Raw genomic sequence first — 14,887 nt, 5'->3', positions numbered from 1 at the left:
GTGATGAGACGTGCGGCCAGGGAGTAGCACATTATGTAGGGCCGTGGAGGTGATTCTACGGAGACTGAAGGGGGAGAGCCCGTGGGATTCACTGACCGTCTGAGCATCTGTCCCTTGTAAACGGAGGAGGGCCAGCGGAGCAGATCGGGGGTAGCGGTGGAGACTGGGAGCTGTGTTTCGTGCAGTTGGAGAGGAGTTTGAGTTGAGTTCGGGACGGCTTTTAGAGATCTCGAGGGAGATGGCCCTTCAGCAGTCGGCTGTAAGATCTGGAGTTCAGGAAAGCCGAGGCCTCGAGTCTTTGACATAAAGGCGGTGTTTGAAGCTGTGAGACTAGATGAGATTATGACGGAAGTGAGTGAGAGAAGGGGTGGGGGGGGCTGGACTGGGGAGCCTGCAGCGCTCCAGCACTCGGAGGGCGAGGAGAAGAGAGAGACCCGCTAGTAAGGTAGGAGGAAGTGTGATAGGAAGGAGGGAGCACGGGGCGTGGGTCATGCTGCTTGGAGTGAAATCTGCCAGGTCACACGGGGACTGGGACTTGCCTGCGCTGGTCCCTGGGAACCTTGACACGAGGTTTCGGTGCCTTGTTGGGTGCGAAGGGGGCTTAGAAGAGAACGGGCAGAGAGGACGGAGACACTGAGCATGGTCGATTCTCTGAGGGGTTTTGCTTCAGGGGGGAGCCAAGGCGCGGCGGTAGTCGATGGACGCGGCGGGGCCAAGGGAAAGCTTTGTTTGAAAAGGGAAGAAGAAGGGCACGATTGGATGCTGGTCGGGAAGACCGATGGGCAAGGAAGGTCTGACTGACGGGGAGAGTCGCCGCACAGGGGAGAAGCCTGCTGCTTACCGAGCTCTGTTCTCACACGTGGTCGGCCCCGACTCGCCGCCCCGGCACTCGGTGACTCTGGAAACGACAGCTGGCTCTCTGTCTAGTTCGTGGTCCTGCAGGTGGCACTGTGCGCTGGGGTCCCTCGTGTGTCTGGCCAGCTGCCGGGAGGGCTCGTGTCTGGGCCTCTGGCGGGCTGGCGGGCGGGGCGGCTCACCTGGCATCTGGCAGGTTTCCTAGGAGCGGGGCGTGCAGGGGCTGAGGCCCGGGTTGGAACTGGCACGGCGTCACCACCAGCTCTTGTCGCTGGTGGAGGCAAGTCCGAAGGCCAGTCGGGATTCACAGAGAAGGGAGAGGGGCCCCACCTCTCGATGGGAGGTGCCCAAAGCCACCTTGCCGGGAGGTGTGGACAGCAGGTGGGGCACACTCGGGCCCCTGTGAGCCAAGCATGACTTCTGTGTGGTGGGTGGGATCATCTTCATTTCACAGATGGGGAGACGGCTCCGGTGAGGGTCCCGTGACTTGTTCAAGACCACACCGCCGCCAAGTGGCAGGGTTGGGGCCCAGACCGTCGTCTGTGGTCGCTGTGATGGCAGAGCCCCTTCTCTGTCCAGCCTTGCCGATGGCCTTGCTGTCCGAGAGCTGACTGCAGGGTCAAGTCCTCATTTTCGTGTTAGGCAAGGGAATGATATTTCTGTCAATGATCATTATCTCCTATAAGAACGGACCGAGGGCGGTGATTGTGTTACGCGGTATACGTGTTTACCGTGTGGAGATCAGACAGCTGTACTTATTAGACTCCCGTTGAGGACACGGCGGTGTGTGTAATTAGGTCTTCTGTTGACAGAAACTCACGTCTCCACTCCCAGCTGGACCCCCAGTGCTTCTGACAGTCTTTCCTCTTCTCCCGGGTCAGCTGACTCTCCTGTTCTTGTAGCAGCCTGTCCACACGGTCATCACCGTCTGCGAGGCTTCCTTCAAACCCCCTTTGCCTCCAGGCCTCCTGACACGATGTCTGCCTTTATCCCTGCCTGTTTCTGTCCTTGACACTGGGACTCCTGCCTCTAGTCCAGGGTTAACCCCCTCTGCTCAGGTCTCCTCCTCCCTCCAGAACATGTCATAATCAACATCTGTCTCCTCAACCAGCTGGATTTCAGGCTCTCCAAGAGCAGACTGCAAACAGTGGAAAAAACAGCATCAGCGTCAGGAAACTTTGGCCCTGCCGCTGGCTTTATCGCCTTGGGCAAGTCATTTTCCCTCAGGTTCATGAATCTGAGGTGAGCAGACCACTCAGGGAGAACAGTGTCTGCTCATGTCCCCGTCGGAAACCGTTGGCCTAGAGTGCAGTTCTGTGCGCAGCGGGCTCCCCGTGTGTGTCTGACGGCCGTGCAGCAAGCCAGAGTCCCCCCAGTCCAGTGTCAGAGCAGCTGCCCCCCACTCAGTGCACTGGGAAGGCAGCTGGAGAGATGGCTGGTCTGGGTGCTGGTTGCACCGTCTCGGAAGAGATGATACTTGCTTTGAAAGCAAACCACAGTGAAGATAATTTTTGAAAGCTCTCTTTGGGCCGAGAGAGCAGATAATGAGTAATTAGATGAAATCGAGCATTTCAAGTCTCTCTAACCTTGCCTATGGGGAGCCCGGGAGCTTTGCCCTTCTTTAAAGTCCCTGGTGAGGATCCGATCGAGCTGGGTAGGAAGCAGGGCGTCTGTCTGTCTGTCTGCTGTGCTCGCCGCAAGCTCACGACGACGCAGAGACATGGGACTCCAGACGCACAGTCGCACGGTCGGTCTTTACTCTTAGACCCCTTGCAGTAAGAGTAAATAGTCCTGCAACTTATTTATCATGTAACCTTGGGGAAGTTACTTAATTTCTGTCAGCTTCTATTTGCTTGTCTATAAAAGGAAGGCAACTAGTAACACGTAGCTGACAGAGCATGAGGAGGAGTGAATGAGGGAGTGTTTGGCCTAGAGCTGGCCCTCAGCACATCTCCGCCGTGGCTGCAATGACTATACAAAAGCAAAAGTCACGTCTTGCTTATGTCGTAAGTCATTTGTTGAAGATTTCTCATACTTTCACGATTACTCTCTACTTCGAAGATGCATCCTTGTATTTTTTAGTCATTCGTTCCCTGAGTTTGTATTTATCAAGCTCCTACTTATGGGCCAGGTACCGTTGATTATTTTCTTCCTGCTCAGGTACATTTCTTAGTGGTTGACATTATAATACCCAGAGCTGCGGTTTGCTGAGCACCTACGTCAGTAGAATCGTTTACCTGCGGGTTAGTTTCGGAAATCAGGGCGTAAAGGGAACGTGGCATATCGTCAGGATTACTCCTGAACCCCCTTAAATCTGTAATAACATCAGGGGCCATCAAACTCTTTCTACAGAGAGCCGTATACTAAACACTGGCTTTGCAGGCCACACGTACTTCGTTTTCTTTTGTACAACCCTCAGCTCTGAGCCTTTCAGAAGCAGGCCGTGGTCTACACGAACAGCCCCTGGTGTTCTGTTGGCCATCTTGGAGGCTGGCTGTTCTCACAGCCTCCAAGATGGCCCCGTGTTCCCTGCCCCTTGGTATCCACAAGCCCAGACGTAGTACCCTCCCGCGTTGTCCCTCCAGTACCCTCCAGTTGTCCCTGGCTGGTCGTGTGACCGCTGCAGGGGTGCCTGGAGGTGGGTTCTGACTGTGGCGGGGGGAGGGGGAGGGTTCTGCCTCCTTGCCACCGGGGATCCTCTGCTCTGGGGAAGGAGGAGAGGCCCCCTGCTAACAGCACGAGGGTGGGGGGGCCGGTGAGCTTGGACACCGCTCCTCCAGCCCTGGCCAAGACCTGGGCTGCAGCTTTGTCAGAGACCCTGAGCCGGGCCCCCTGGCTCATTTAAATCATCCTGTCTGTGGGTGATTATGAAATCCTCGGCAGTGAAAAGGGAACAGGGAGGAAGCCTAAGGAATGCCTGCTTGCCTGCCGAGTCCAGTCAATTCCTCCTTAGTAGTAGCATCCGTACCAGTTAACTGTGTCACCAAGTGTGTTCATGGGTGGGATGGTTACCTGCGAGTAACCCAGCTCTCCTGGGTGGGCGAGACACGGAAGTACTCCTCTTCATCGCCACAGCTCCCGCCAGGGTCCGTACTGAGGGCTCAACGTCTGCTCTGCTCTGACCGGCTCCCAAGCCCTTCTAGGCTGTCACTGGTACGTGCCACGGCACTCCGCTCGGCACAGCAGTGCCCTTGCCCCCCGTGGAGAACTTGTGCCTCCCCCACTCGGTTGCTCTAGATGGCCTTGCTCTTTTTCAGATTTGCCCTCAGGACCTTCTGTACTTAATGGCTCTTCCCTGGGCAGCTGGGCATTGACCTGTGTCGTGTGGCCTGCCTTGGAAAGATGAGCTGGGCCGCTTGGTTCTGGCTCAGGAATTTGACCCAGGAGTTAGGCCGTCTGATCACTGGTGGGCATTTGAGCTGAAGAGTCTTACGGAATTGGAGGCAGGCGAGCGTGACGTGCTCCCCAAGCATGAGTGGTGGTAGCTGAGAAGAGGCGCGGTCACGCGTGTGTTTAATGGATATTGATTTGAGCACCTGCTGTGTGCTGGGCATTGTTTTAGTCACTTAGGTAACAGACCTCCATCCTCGTGGAACGTAGGTTTCCAGTGGGGGCAAGTGGACAGTGGCTAATAAACACCATCCACCAGTGGGCTACAAAGACTGTGAGGAGATCAGTGCCATGGGAAGCGGAATGAGGGGCGTCAGGGGTCCCAGGCCTGGGGGGTTAGACTGCAGAGTTTACTAGGGCACACAGGGTGGCCTCACGGGGACAGGGAGATGCGTCTCACGGAGGAGGACAGGGCGTGGGCCAAGCAGACGTCTGAGGGACTAGCCTTGCAGGCAGGGAGACCAGGTAGGCGTGTTCCGGGAACAGTGAGGACACTGGCATGACTGGAATGGAGACGGCGACGTCTTGTTAGGCTCCGAGGACCATCGCCAGGGCTTTGACTTTTGTCCTGAGAGAAGTGTGGAGCCGCTGCAGAGTCGAGAGCAGAGCAGTGAGATCGTCTGAGGTAGGTGTTCATACGATCACTGTGTCGTGTATGTAGGGGGAATGAAGGGGAGCTAGAGCAGAGGCAGGGGTCCCTGCCAGCGGCTGGTGCAGTGACCCAGGGTGGCGCCCTGCAGGTGCTGGCAAGTGCTTGGGTCTGGACATGCCTGCAAGACTAGAGCCGAAGGATTTTCTGGCCGCTTGGCTGAGGGTTGTAGGGGAAAGAGAGGAGTCAAGGATGACCCCAAGGCTTTGGGCCTAGGCAGCTAACTATGAGGACGGAGTTCAAACGCCATCCGTTCAGATGGCGGAGGCTGTGAAGGAAGATTGGAGCTCAGTCAGAAGTGCGTTCTAGACATCCCAGTGGAAGTAGCGAGGGGACACCTGGACTGTAAGTCTGGCAAGGAGGAAGATCTGGACTGGAGGTATAAATTGAGGAGTCTTGGTGTAGGGAATGTGTTTAAAGCTGTAGGAGCAAGCCGGCTCCCTACGGGAGTGAGCCTCAGTGGAGCATGACGGCAGGTGCAGGGGGACAGAAAGCAGCGCGAGATGGGGAGGGCAGGTTCTCAGGGCTGCCTTCTTTACCCTTGTCTGCCCTTCCCGACGGCGGGGTGTTCAGCTTTTCTAGGGTTCCCAGGTTCTCCTTGCATTCCGATTTACCATAAGCCTTTCTTTTCACTTGAACGCGTTCATTGGGTTTCCGTTCCTTGCTAAAGAACCGTGGCCAAAATGGCATCATTCCCATTTACAGGAGGGAGATGGGTTTAGGGGTTAACCTTACTCAAGGTTATGCCAAGTGGCCTCACTGGAACTGGCATCCACCCCCCTCTGGCTCCAAAGCTGGTGCAAAGTGCATCCGTATCCCATTGCCCCTCAGTGGTCTCAGGGTCCTCAGTGCAGTGAAAGGAATTGGAGCATGGAGTGGGTAGTCAGTTTGTTCGTTAATTTCTTTTTTTTTTCATTTTCTGTCGGTAAATATCTCAGCACCTGCTCTGTGTCAGATGCTTTCAGGCACAGATCTTTCTGAACCTGAGTTCCTCGCCTGAACCACAGAACACACAGTTATTTGAGTGCTGATTTTCTCAGATAATCCAGGGATGGTCCAGAGCTGGTGTCATTCTAGATGCAGAGAGAATTTATTACATCCAGTAGATGCCGTAGGGTCTTAGGCTTCATTCTTTCCCGTTATTCTGTTTAGCTGAGGAAGGTGGAAACCCAGATAGCCCCCAGGTAGGTTCATAATTGTGGACTGATAACTCCTGATAGCCACTACGGAAGGATCAGAGTGAGATCTGAAGGGCTAAGTCAGAGTTATCTATTATCTAGACGGAGTGAGGTGGACCTGTGTGTGTGTGTGTGTGTGTGTGTGTGTGTGTGTGTGTGTGTGTGTGTATTTGGGGGGGAGCATTGTCTACATGAGGAAACAACGCGTAAAGGTCCTGAAACAAAGGGGTGGGGCGGAGAGAGGACCCCCCCCAGTGGAAGAGGAGATGGAGCCTTCAGTTTAAGAGCATCAGCAAGCTGAAAAGTCATCAAGTGTTTTAGGTGGTGTATGTGTGTTTGTGAAAGATTGAGAATGGAGATCAGATTGGTGCCGTGAGGGCCGCAGGAGGGGACTTGGCAGCTGACTGAGCCGTCCCAGCAGATGATGCGGTACGGACGGGGTGGCAGAAGTGGGGAGATTCGCTGGCCTTTGGAGGACTTGCTGGCCTTTGGAGGACTTGCTAACGGTGGGATCTGGAGAATAACGGACAGGAAGTGGGGCAGGGACGGCAGTGAGATTCCTGGTGTGTTAATGGGCGCTCACCATTCACTGAGATAAGAGGTGTGGGAGGAAACCCATTTATTTGGCTTAAATATAAACAGTGAATTATGGTCCTCTCAGGGCTTTTTCTATTTTTGTTAACCATGGGAGCAAAACTATTAGTTATAGGTGTTTGCAGGTTGAAGTTCTTTTTTTTTTTTTTTTTTAATGTTTATTTATTTTTGAGAGAGAAATGCACAGAGGGTGAGGAGGGGAGGGGCAGAGAGAGAGGGAGACACAGAATCGGAAGCAGACTCCAGGCTCCGAGCCATCAGCACAGAGCCCGACGCGGGGCTCGAACTCACGAACCACGAGATCATGACCTGAGCCGAAGTCGGACGCTTACCTGACTGAGCCACCCAGGCGCCCCAGTTCTTGAAGTTCCTGTGGAATTTGGGAGGCTGTTAAAGGGACAGTGCTCCAAGCCCATCTTGAGAGACCCTCCCTTTGCCTGGCAAGACATCTTTTCTACGCAGCTCTGCTCAGGGAGATAACTGTGCACGTCCTGACCTTCACGAGGGGCAAGAGACCCGGCTGTGGCTCACTTTTATTTCTTTTCATGGGCAGTTGGGCTCCTAATGAGAACGTTTTCCATTAGGAGGTCCCAGGAAGCCTCTATTCACGAGTGACTCACATGATTTATCGGAACAACTGTGTCAACTGTGCTCACGTGGGTAGCCAACACTTGCCACAAGCAGCCATCAGGGTGTCGCTGTCCGTTGATGGGGACCCGTGATGGTGGCGTACCACGGTTGACAAGTTGGTTTTCTATTAATATGAAAACTAACTTCTTTTAAGGCATGTGGGTGGAGACCCCTTAGATGGATGGCATGAAGGGAGGGAAGGCAGGGTCCCCGCGTGGCATTAAGTATTTGCCAACTACGTTTGAACTTGGCATCCTCAGCTCTGTCCCAGGATCTGGGCGCACTCAGTTCTAACAAGGACCACCAGGAGCTGGTTGTACAAATGGGCTGATATCCTTCCATGTATCTTCTCTGCTTCTTCTGATTAAGAAAAATCGGGGTCCCTGGGTGGCTCAGTCGGTTAAGCATCCGACTTCGGCTGAGGTCATGATCTCACAGTTCACGGGTTCGAGCCCCACGTTGGGCTCTGTGCTGACAGCTTGGAGCCTGGAGCCTGCTTCGGATTCTGGGTCTCCCTGTCTGTCTGCCCCTCCCCCCTTCTCTCTGTCTCTCTGTCTCTCTGTCTCTCTCTATTAAAAAAAATTAACCACCACAACAACAAAAAGCTGAGGTCCAGGGTGCCTTGGTGGCTTAGTTGGTTGGGCATCCAGTTCGACTCAGGTCATGATCTAGCAGTTCGTGGGTTCAAGCCCCACGTTGAACTCTGTGCTGCTGGAGCAGAGCCTGCTTGGGATTCTCTCTCCCTCTCTCTCTGTCTCTCCCCTGCTTGTGCTCTCTCTCTCTCCATCTCCCTCAAGATAAATAAACTGGAGGGAGAGAGGGAAAGAAGGAAAGAAGGAAGGAAAAGGCTGAGGACCACCTTACACTTTTTTCTTGGGACATTTTAAAAAATGAAACCTAAGGGAAACATACTCAAGCGAGAATGAGCATTTGGGTAGGGGTGAAGAGAATTCCCTGTGTAAGTTACTTGATTGGCCACTACAAAATTATTGATTATTTGAATCCATCACTTGGTTTTGTCTTCTCAGATTTCCAGTTTTGTTGTAAAGCCAGTGGCCAGCAGTTTGATTTAACATGTTAAACAAAGTCCAGATGTGTAAATGAGGATGTAACTGGCTTTATTGAACATTCATGAATTGGGCATCGCCCCATCTAGCAAGCAGGAAGGAGCCTGGAGGGCCTGTATAAAATGGGAGGCTTTGATCGGCAGAAGTAGGGTGGGACAGGGCAGCTCCTATCAAAAGAAAAGAAAGGATTGTTTCTGGCTAGGTCACCTTCCTTTGGCTGGAGGGTGGGGAATCTATCACGCAGATCACCTTTCCAGTGTGATCAGGAAATTCCAGATTGATCGACTGATGGTCACATTCCTGATGTTAAATCCTGATTTGCCATGGTTTTGAACCTTTTGAACAGTTGAAGTGTTCAGCTTACCTTGTATCTTCCTTTTCACCAGAACCCCACCTGTAGTTTAACTAATTATATTCTGCCTGTGCAATTACATTTGAGTGCCAAGAATGAAGAGTACCTGGGGGCTGAGAAAAGCGTGTGATGGGACCTAATCTTTTACTTCATTCGGCAGATACTAACGGGGACTTTCTGTGTACCCAGCACAATGCTGGGCAATGGGGACGTAGCAATGAGCAAAACAGACCAAGCCGGGCCTCTCACTGCCTAGTGGGAAAGAGAGGCGGTAAACTTAACCTGCAGGACACTGACGTGCTCGCGGGGTCTCTGACCTAGTTACCAACCCTAGTTACCAACTCTAGCTACCAGGTCAAGGAAGGTCTCCCGGAGAAAGGTACTCAAGCAGAAAGAGCCGAGCATATTCTAGATGGTCTGGATGGGACTTCACGTGGATTCCAGCCCTAACCTTGACAGTTCTTTGTGTCGCTGCCCCGTTGTATCGTGCGTGGGGTTGCATTTTATCCAGACAGAAGGACTGGGTTTCAAGAAGGCCTTGTACACAAGGCCACAATTGTGTATGGTCAGAATTACCCTTGAAAATAAATCCAGTGTTAGTTATCCTTTCAGCATTGAAAGGGAATGCTGTCTCTTTAGAGCAGGGGCCAGTACTCCCTCCTTCTCCCCCAGGGCCAAATCCACGTGGCTCCCTGTTTTCACAAATAAAGGTCCATCTGAGCACAGCCCGTTTATTGACCAATCATATGTGCTGCTTTCTCACTAAAGTGACAGAGTTGAGTAGTTTAACAAAGACTGTATGCCCCACAGAGCTGAAGCTATTTACTCTCTTGCCCTTTAAAGAAAATGTTTGCTGACTCCTCCTTTGAGCGAATGTAGGGCTTAGTTTTATATTTAAGCACCATGTTCTAAAAAGAAAATTGTTATCTTTAACACCAGAATCCTATTAGTGAGGTGAGATGTTCACACCACAGAAGGCAGGAAAGATCTGAGGACTCAGTCATGGCCCCTCTCTTGTGTCACTCTCACTTGGGTTCATATGCTTAATAACGGAAGAGAGAGTGATTTGCCTAAAATATTTACCCTGCTCCCTCTCCCTTCCTTCCTCCCCTTTCTGCCTCTCTGTTTTTTCAAGTGCACATAATTGGGTTGATCTGAGGTTAATGGAGTCCATCATACACTCGTGTACTTCAGACGTGGCGGCTGGCAAAGAAAAGCACGGGGAGACTTCATATGCAGGTGGTGTGGTTCTACCCAGAAGCTAAAATGACGTCATAGTGATTTCGGTGGAGAAACGTGGTGAGAACTGCCCTGCAGCTGTCCACACTGTTCCCGCCGTACCTGGTGATGCGGGCTCCAGAGTCCACTGTCTCTGGGCTCGACCAGTATTGTTCATCTGTTTGGAGGTTGTAGTTTCATTTGCATTGAATTATAAATTTGATTTGATTTGATGGTTGTAAAGAAACAGCAAGTCACGTGGCGGATAGAGTTCAGGACAGCCCTCAGCGTCACTGTCTCCTCGTGTTCACGCCTTTGTCTAATCCTTGAGTGTGGACCGGCCTGTGAATGGGCCCAAGGCGATGGGCTGTCCCTCCCCTGCTAATGTGCTAGCAGGCTCTGGAGACGTTGTCGCTTGCATTAGAGAAGTAAGAGGCTCCATGTGGCAGGGAGCTGAGGGCAGCCTTCAGCCTACAACCAGCAAGAAGCCAGAGCCCTTAGCCTTAAAGCTGCAAGGAAATTAATTCTGCCAGGTACTTGAGGGAACTTGGACACAGACCCTTCTCTGGTTAAGCCTCCAGACGAGACCTCAGCCCTGCCAGCACCTTGACCGCAGCCTTGCAGAGAACCCATCTAAATGCCCATGATCAGACCCTGACCCGCAGAAAGTGTGACATATGGGGCACACCTGCGTGTGTCTTAGTCTGTTGAGCATCTGACTCTTGATTTTGGCTCAGGTCGTGATCCCAGGGTCGTGGGATCAGCCCCACATCGGGCTTCTCACGGAGCATGGAGCCTGCTTAAGATTCTCTCTCTCCCCCACACCCCGCCCGTCTTCCCCGCTCATGTACTCTCTTTCTAAAAAAAATACAAAGAGTGACATAGTAAATGTGCATGTTTTTTGTTACACAACAATAGAAAACTAATACAAACGACAAAAAGTTTACCCCGGTTTTTATTGGTTCATATTAACATTATAAAAATGCAAGCTAATTCTGGGAATCTGTAATAGGTTCTCCCCCCGCCCCCCTCGAAAGTTGTCCTTAGGGCACCTGGGTGGCTCCATAGGTTAAGTGCCTGACTTTGGCTCAGGTCATGATCTCACAGTTCATAGCTTCTAGCCCCGCATTGGGCTCTGTGCTGACAGTGTGGAGCCTGCTTGGGATTCTGTGTGTGTGTCTCTCTCTCTGCCCCTACCCCACTTGTGCTCGGTCTCTCTCTCTCTCTCTCTCTCTTTCTCTCAAAACAAAAATTAAAACATCTTAAAAAGTCCCCAAATTTTGGGTCACTTGACAAAATTGGAATATGAATGGTGGCTTAGATAAAAAGTATTGTCTCAATGTTAAATTTCCTGGTGGTGATGACTGTGCTGTAGTGATATAAAAGAATATCCATATTCATAGGAAGCACTCACTGAAAAACTCCAGGGGACACACCATGGTATGTGTGAAACTCACTCTCAAGTGGCTCAGAAAACAGCGTATATGTATTGAAAGTATACGTGTGTGCGTGTGCGTGTTTCAACCCCTGCTTTTTAAGAGTTCAGAGAACATCTGGAAGGTCTTTCCTCTTAGGGCAGGGCATTTTACCGTTTGCCTTTCCTCTCTGTATACCTCCTGAAGCAAGACGGACTGCTGAAAATGTCACGACGTAGGACCCCGTCTGATGTGGTTACTTGTGTAAGAAAGCTTCATTCTCAGGCCTTTGCTCCTTTACGACTCACAACAGCCCTTCGTGGCGGGTGCTGTTGCGTGTCTCGCTTTTGCTGAGGAGGCCGTGAAAGTCCCGTCCCAGGTTTCGGAGCCAGTTAGTGGGGAGCCAGGCCCGACTGCAGGTGGGACCTGGAGGCCTGTGCCTGAAGGCTGCCACAGAACGTCACCCCAGGGGCGCTCTTCCCACTGCTCCCCTTCCAGAAACTGGCCCCCCCGGGAAAGCGGCCGAACTACGAACACGATGCTGGGCCCGCACCGGTCTGCCTTCCGTGGGGGGCATCAGGTCACGGCCCCGGGGAGCCTGTAGGCCTTCGGTCCCTGTCGCGTCCTGCCGGTGAGTCCACAGGTGGCCCCTGCGGTCGTTTCTGTGGTCCCGACGACGAGGTGTTGCCAGGAGGTGCCCCGCGGGCGGCCGCGGAGGGGAGCCCGGTGGTGGTTCACCCGAGTGCGTGGAGGACGGGGCCTGTTCTTTTGTGCGTCCTCCCAGAAGTCGGCCTCAGCTGCCGCGGGGGTGGCACCTGGGGACCTTTGCCACCTCTCCTGCATACGGCTGGGCTGCCCGCGCGCCCCCTTCTGTGACCGTCAAGGGCCCATTTTGGCCTCTCCTGGAGCGTCAGTGGGGGGACCCTTCTTCCAGCACTCGGGCCATCGGACAGCGGCGCTCTCGTTCACCTGGCTCTGCCTGTGACGCGTCTGCGAGCTGAGGAATTCCTGGCTCTCGATTGGCCGTGAGCCTGCTGGTCCGTTTTGTCCAGCCCTTCTAGACCCTCTCTAGACTGCCCTTCTAGACCTTCTCCGGTTTTCCTCCTAAAAAGCTGGCGAGGTGGGACCACCGCACCTGCAGCCTCCCTGTGTAATCTTGGCTGCCTGACTGAATGTTGAGTTCTTCGAAGACAGATTCCCTGGAGAGGACGAGGGCTCCTGGCTCTCCTCCCCCAGACCCCCCACCTGGCCCCAGCGTTGACTGCCTCCAGGGGAGATGTTGGATCCCTCGGGCTTTCTCCTGCGCCCTGAGGCAGGAGTGTTCTCCATCCCTGTGGGGTGCAGAGCCTCAGGCCGAAGTCATCCGCTCTGACCACACTGAGCTTTAGCCTCAGATCTCAGTGTTGATGTGACCAACATCTCACTTTTGCCAAGAATAGGTGGGGAAAACCCCTGTTTCCATTAGTTCTTTAAGGGTTATTTCTGTGTTAACCTGGAGCCCCGGAAAACAACAGACGGGACTGTATTAATAATTGGTTCCCTAAGAAATGTATCCACAAATACAAAGTTCTTGGGCTATTGAATTTTTTAATGGAGAGCAAATATTAAGTGGCTATTTGAAGAACATTTTAGATCATGTAAAGTTTTGTGTTGTTGTTTTTTTTTTTTTTGAGAGAGAGGGCATGCAAGTGATCACACGTGAGCAGGAGGAACGGTGGGGGAGGGGGGGAAGCAGGGAGAGAGAGGAAGAGAATCTCAAGCAGGCTGTGTGCTGTCAGCTCAGAGCCCAACTCGGGGCTCCATCTCACAACCCTCGAAATCCTGACATGAGCCGAAATCGAGAGTTGGACGCTTAACCAGCTGAGTCACTGAGGTACCCCAAACATTGTGGATCCGTGTAAAACCAAGATTGAAGACGCAGTTCACAGTGTTACTTTACATCCCCCTAAAATTTCTTCTGGAATGTCACACCAGGAAAAGTTTTCCCTCTTCTGTTGAGTTCACATATTTTCTTTGGATGCTCAAAATTAACCCATTTGTTTACCTTTTTACCTTCACTGCTAGGAAACTTAGAGCCACACTGCCAAGGCTCAGTCGCGGTAACTCTCGTGTTCTCATCTTCTGAGTCTGTTCTCTTTTCAACTCTCTTATTTGTTTTGTGTTTAGTACTGCCTAAATAAATACCTTCAGCCAGGGGGAGAATTGCTTTGTAACTTTGCGCACAGTTTGTAACTTTGTAACAGTTCTGTGGTTTGCTTTGACCCTGCTTCTGGGTGGAAGAAGCAGCTGTGTGTTATGTTAATTATTAGGCGTGTGTTTTAACTAAAGTAGAAAAGAGCTTGTTGACCTGTGCGCAGGGTGAGGACTCCGATGTCAGCTTCTACCCAGAAGTCAAACCCCACGATATAATTTTGATTGAGGAGAATTTTGTTCTGCCCGAGACTGAACTTGGGGGTCTGGTACAGACCAAAGACGTCTGCAGTGAGTGTTAATGACTGACTGTAGGAGCTGGGCCACTTGTCTGCCTTCTGGCCGTGTTTCCTTTGCCCTCCTTGGCCACTGGACGGAGGGGAGAGGAGGAAAACTCTTGGCAGATGCTTTTATTTTAGCAGGACCCCTAGGCGAGTCGGAGGAAGCTAATTTTAGTTCCATTTTTAAAGTTAAGGTAGTCTAGCTGTGTCTTTCCTCTTAGGGTAGAGTGTTTTAGCTTTTGTTTTTGCTTTTGCATTTCCTGTGTATACCTCCCAAAGCAAAATGGACTGCTAAAAATGTCACTTAGTGTTTTATTTTGTGCCTAGAATAACATTCAAGACTTGCGAGCCCCATGAGTCACTGAAACAGTTTTAGGAGAAAAGAAGTGTTGTCTGTGCTATTTTGTATTTCCCTCTAGAGATTTTCCGGTTGATTTTGTGTACTTATTTTAATTGGACATACCTAATCTATTTCTTTCATCAGTAGCAATATAATAACATTTTATTGGCTGGCGCTTTGCATGCCTCCTTGTGGGCTGAATACCTTGTTTATAAAGGCACAGTACATCTTGTAGGAAGACCGTGGATAGAGAGGAAAGTGGCTGGAAGGTACAGTCGCACTCCTTATCCAGCGGCCAACTAGCAGACAAGCTTTGTACGCATCCGTCGTCATTAGACCTTACACGTGTGCCCGTCACAGTGGCCTTGGGTTCGTGCCAGCGTCTGGCACGCTGTAGAGCCTTTCCGTTGTTGGGTAAATGAAGTCAGTAGCAATACAGGTGGGGAAAAGTCCAAGAAAGATGGTTTTATAAAGCAAACTAAGTAGGGAAATCAGCTAGGCCAGTGGGGCTCAGACCCCGTGTGTGTCAAAATCACCTGGAGGGCTCCCGAAAGTGGGTTGCTGGGCCCCACCCCCAGAGCTTCTGGTGCAGTGGGGGTGGCGCGGGGCCCCGGAGATTGCGCTTCTGACCACGTCGTGGGTGAGGCTGCTGTTGCTGCTGGTGGTTCATCACCACACTTTGAGAACCACTCATGTAGGCTTATGATGAGGAAAGAGGCTCGGAGAAA

At 52.0% G+C, this 14,887-nt stretch overlaps 1 protein-coding gene across 8 annotated transcripts in view; it reads left to right on the top strand.

Annotated features, from left to right (window-relative positions):
• Window positions 1-14,887, top strand: part of RAPGEF1 (Rap guanine nucleotide exchange factor 1) — a 132,746-nt gene that overhangs the window by 30,224 nt on the left and 87,635 nt on the right. The gene's annotated exons all lie outside the window — the stretch shown is intronic.

The sequence above is a fragment of the Prionailurus viverrinus genome, chromosome D4 (assembly GCF_022837055.1).
Source record: "Prionailurus viverrinus isolate Anna chromosome D4, UM_Priviv_1.0, whole genome shotgun sequence".
Taxonomy (NCBI): Eukaryota; Metazoa; Chordata; class Mammalia; order Carnivora; family Felidae; genus Prionailurus; species Prionailurus viverrinus.
This window is presented reverse-complemented; position numbering and strand designations above follow the sequence as displayed.